The sequence below is a fragment of the Apium graveolens genome, chromosome 10 (genome assembly GCF_009905375.1).
Source record: "Apium graveolens cultivar Ventura chromosome 10, ASM990537v1, whole genome shotgun sequence".
Lineage (NCBI taxonomy): Eukaryota > Viridiplantae > Streptophyta > Magnoliopsida > Apiales > Apiaceae > Apium > Apium graveolens.
Genome location: NC_133656.1, coordinates 28,862,594 through 28,867,794, shown reverse-complemented (window position 1 = coordinate 28,867,794; position 5,201 = coordinate 28,862,594).

The following is a 5,201-nucleotide window of genomic DNA, read 5'->3' as shown; positions in this document are numbered from 1 at the left end:
TAATAACTTTTAAATTGTGGATTCGAAGACTTGTACTTATTTCAATTTCATCTCTGAGACTATAACGGGTTGTGGTGTGTGTTAGTGTGGGGTCACAGCATAAGGTTATTTATTATTAATTAAGTGATGTGATATTGTGGAAAGAAAGACCGTGACGACCCGGATCCCCGACCCCGGATCTGGGTGTGTTACAGAAATGGTATCAGAGTTAAGCGTTATAAACCTCAGAGATGATGCGACGATATAATAACAAACTCACAAAGATAATAAGAACTCTTGCCAAGTTCATGGTCGGACTACTTAAAGTAGTGCTGGCAGTTAAAACCCTTACGGGAACCCTTATAAGTATCATGATAGTAACTTAGCTCGTTTAATGTGTAGGCGCCTGAGATAGAGGACCCTGAGATGTTCGAGCATGAGCATGATGAGGCACTGCTAGATGTTGAGGATTAGGAGGAGCCTGAGATGGAGGAGGATGAGGAGGACCCCTCAGAGGAGTCAGAGACGGAGGTCATTTCTATTTCAGATGAGGAGGACCCCTCAGAGGAGTCAGAGACAGAGGTTATTGCTATTCCAGATGAGGAGGACCCGGATAAGGTCCCAGTAGCTGAGGAGCGTGCTGGACCTATGGTAGTGTATGTTGGTACCCCATTACCCACACTTCCGGTGGTCAGAGCCCCTACCCCTCCACCACTATCTTGGATTCCCGATGATGACAGCTCAGAGACCCATACTTCCGAGCCTAGGCAGACCGAGGAGGCACCCTCAGCGGCTCCGGATTCACCACCTCTTGACCCTGCCCATAGGCAGTCTTCGTTAGCTCATGGATATATTCAGGATGTTCTGAGGACCCGAGTGGCTGTTGCCGAGGGCCGACTGGATGAGGCCAGGAGGGAGTTGGATGCGTAGAGGGCGGGTAGGCGTACCCGAGCTTATGAGACTAGGGCTTCTATACCCCGATCCTTGAGGAGGGAGCTTATGGGGATAGAGCTCACGTCCCGAGCGAGACTCAGATCTCTCCAGGGGGACATGCATGGTAGGATCTCCAGGCGGCAGGCCGACTATATCTTCCGTCGTGCGATGGAAAGGGTATGGAAGCTGACCCGCTCCGGTGTATGATTCAGGATTGACGATGGAATAGTCTAGTTGTCTAGTTAGCCGAGGCCTTAGTAAGCGCCAATTTTCCGGGATAGTTAACTTGTATATAGCATCCCTTTTTCTGACTAGACAGATAGACTCTTGTGTATCACTTTTGGGACAGATGGTTGTGGCACTGCTGTACTTTTGACCAAATCAAACTATGTATTTCTCGTATTATGTATATATTTGTTTCGTTTCGGTTCAGTTCCTTAGTGACGAGGTCACTGTTTTTATCTTTATTATTAATGCACTTCGTATTAGAACTGTCATAAAATAATAGAATTGTGATATACGTTCTCCCCATTATGAAGCTGTGAAAGGCACAATGTTGTATATGATTGTGACCTAACGTTGAATTTCCCAATAATTTTTTTTATTATCAGAATCATGCCGCCAAGAAAGATTGGAACTAGGGCGAACCCTGGATCTGAGGACCAGGGAAGCCATAACCAGGATGATAGGAACCAGGAACACAGTGAAGAGGAAGATGAGGATTATGTGGAACAGGATTACTCCCTGTATGAAGAGGAAGAGGAAACATATGATGTTGAGGGATTTGAGATAGAGGCTGAAGAAGGAGAAACTGAGGTTGAGCGACCAGTACCAAACCCGGGCATGGATCCCATGGGCCAGTTCATGCAACTCCTAAGGCAGAATTTGGAACGTCAACCCAACCCACCCCCTCAAGGAAATAACAATACTGTGGCAAACTCTTTCAGGGCTTTTAAGGCCCTTAAGCCCCCTGAGTTCCACGGATCAGCCGACCCAGTTGAGGCAAGGGCATGGTTAAAGGAAATGGAGAAATCCTTTGAGATTTTGAGTACCGATGAGGCACAGAAGACTGTATTTGCTACCTACATTCTGAAAGGAGAAGCTAACTACTGGTGGGAGGCCAAGAAAAACATGGAGACAGATGCTATTATAACCTGGGAGAGATTTAGTCAGTTGTTTCTGGGAAAGTATTTCCCGAGGTTTATGGAAAACCAGATGGAGCTCAAGTTCTTGGAGCTAAAGCAGAATAACTTGTCTGTAGCGGAGTACGAAGCGAAATTTACTGAGTTATCAAGGTTTGTGCCGGAGTTTGTGAGCACCGAGGAAAAGAAAGCTAGGAGGTTTCAGCAGGGACTGAAACCGTGGATTCAGAATAGGGTGGCAATCCTTGAGCTTACAGACTATGCCACTCTGGTGCAAAAGGCAACGATTGTAGAAGTCGGAAGTGAACAGATGCAGAAGGAAAGAGAGAAGAAAGGAATAAAGAGGAAAAGTATGAGCATGGGTGGAGGTTCCGCAGGAAGGAGCTTCCCAACTAGATTTAATCGAGGAGCAGTGTCCCTACCAGGAAGGAACACTGGGTTTAAGCGGCCAATGAGTGTGAGTGTGAGCCAGGGCGGCCAGAAGTCAAGAATGTCCTATCCCAACCAGTCTCGACCCCCATTGCCATCCTGTAATATATGTGGAAGGAATCACACTGGGGAGTGTAAAGGAAAGCCAATAACCTGCTTTAAGTGCGGTCGGGAAGGCCACTATTCAACTAAGTGCCCATCATCAACCCCTGCCGTCATTCCAAAGACTTTCAACATGACAGTCCAGGATGCTATGAAAGATTCAGATGTGATAACAGGTACCCTTTCTCTAAATTCAGTCAGTGCAAACGTTTTATTTGATTCGGGAGTGACTAAATCTTTTATATCAAAGGACTTTGCGCGTAAGTTAAGACTTAAGGTTGAACCCTTGATAGAACCCTTGCAAGTAGAAATAGCCAATCATGAAATTATTCCTGTTAACCAGATTCACCCCGCCTGTGAGATAGGCATAGGGGAGCAATCTTTTAGTGTTGATCTGATTCCTTTTAAATTAGGGGAGTTTGATGTAATTTTGGGAATGGACTGGCTATCTAGCAATGATGCTCAGATAGACTGTAAAGGGAAGAAAGTTAAGCTAAATATCCCAGGGAAGAAAGAAGTTATATTTAGAGGAAAGAGGCAGACGCAGAAATTTTTGACTATGGCCCAGGCCAGAAGGATGCTACGAAAAGGAAATGAGGTCTACCTAGCCTATGTGGCGGACACGCAGAAGGAGGTGCCCAACTTACAAGATATTCCAGTAGTCAACGAATTTGAAGATGTATTCCCACAAGACCTTCCGGAATTACCACCCGATAGAGTGATTGAATTTGCTATTGAGTTGGCCCCAGGGACGGCGCCAGTTTCAAAAGCACCTTACCGGTTAGCCCTGTTAGAAATGAAGGAATTAGCTATCCAATTACAGGAACTCTTGGATAAGGGTATGATAAGACCCAGTGTGTCTCCATGGGGAGCACCAGTTTTATTTGTTAAGAAGAAAGATGGGAGCATGAGGTTGTGCATCGACTATCGAGAGTTGAACAAGCTAACCATAAAGAACAGGTACCCATTACCTAGAATAGACGATCTGTTCGACCAACTAAAGGATGCTGTTTATTTTTCCAAGATCGACCTGAGAACTGGATATCACCAACTAAAGATTAAACCCGAAGATATTTCCAAGACAGTGTTCCGTACCAGATATGGGCATTATGAGTTCTTGGTAATGTCCTTTGGATTAACCAATGCCCCAGCGGCTTTCATGGATTTAATGAATAGAGTATTTAAGAAGTACTTGGACAAATGTGTGATAGTTTTTATCGATGATATTTTGATCTACTCAAGGACTGAGACAGAACATGCAGAGCATTTGAGGATAGCTTTAGGAATACTCAGAGAGGAACAGTTATATGCCAAATTCTCGAAGTATGAATTCTGGCGAAATGAAGTACAGTTTTTAGGATATGTGATCAATAAAGAAGGAGTATTGGTCGACCCCTCCAAGATAGAGGCGGTCTCAAATTGGGAAAGGCCAAAAACACCCACAGAGGTAAGGAGTTTCATAGGATTGGCCGGCTACTATCGTAGATTTGTACAGGACTTTGCGAATATCGCAGCCCCTTTGACCTGACTTACTCGTAAGACAGAGAAGTTTGAATGGACGGAGAAATGCGAGAACAGTTTTCAGGAATTAAAGAAAAGGTTGATAACGACTCCGGTGTTGGCATTACCGGACGGAAAAGGAGATTTTGTGATATATAGTGACGCGTCGTACAAAGGATTAGGGTATGTGCTTATGCAGCACGGTAAAGTGATTGTGTATGCATCGAGACAACTGAAGGAATACGAGATTAGATATCCTACTCATGACCTTGAGCTCGCGGCAATATTATTTGCCTTAAAAATTAGGAGGCACTACTTGTATGGAGAGAAGTGCGAGATTTTCACAGACCATAAGAGCCTCAAGTACATATTTACGCAGAAAGAGCTCAACATGCGCCAGAGGAGATGGTTAGAACTAATCAAGGACTATGATTGTGAGATTCTCTATCATCCAGGGAAAGCCAATGTGGTGGCTGATGCCCTTAGTAGAAAGGAAAGACTCAGAATGATAACGACTTTGGAAGAATTGATAAGGGATTTTGAGAGAATGGAAATAGAAGTAAAGGTAACCGGAACCGGAACTGAAAAGCTTTTTGAGATCTCAATGCAGCCAGAGTTATTGGAAAAGATCAAATTGTGCCAGGAGAAAATAATGAATGAAGGCAGAGAGTCAATGACTGGAGAGGAGATCCATACTGAGAAAGATGATAAAGGGATAATGAGGTACTCCTACCGGATTTGGGTTCCGAATGTTCAAGAGCTTAAAGATGAGATTTTGGATGAAAGCCATAGTTCAAAGTATTCCATTCACCCGGGAAGTACCAAGATGTATAGGGATTTGAAGGAATATTACTGGTGGCCCAACATGAAGAGGGACGTAGAAGAATGGGTAAACAAATGTTTGACTTGCCAAAGGGTAAAAGCAGAGCACCAGAGACCCAGTGGACTCTTACGACCCCTGGAGATTCCCGAATGGAAATGGGAACAGATAGCGATGGATTTTGTTGTAGGCTTGCCAAGGACGAAAGCCAATCACGACGCCATTTGGGTAATTATAGACCGACTGACAAAGTCAGCTCATTTCATTCCTATCAATGAGAGATACACAGTCGATAG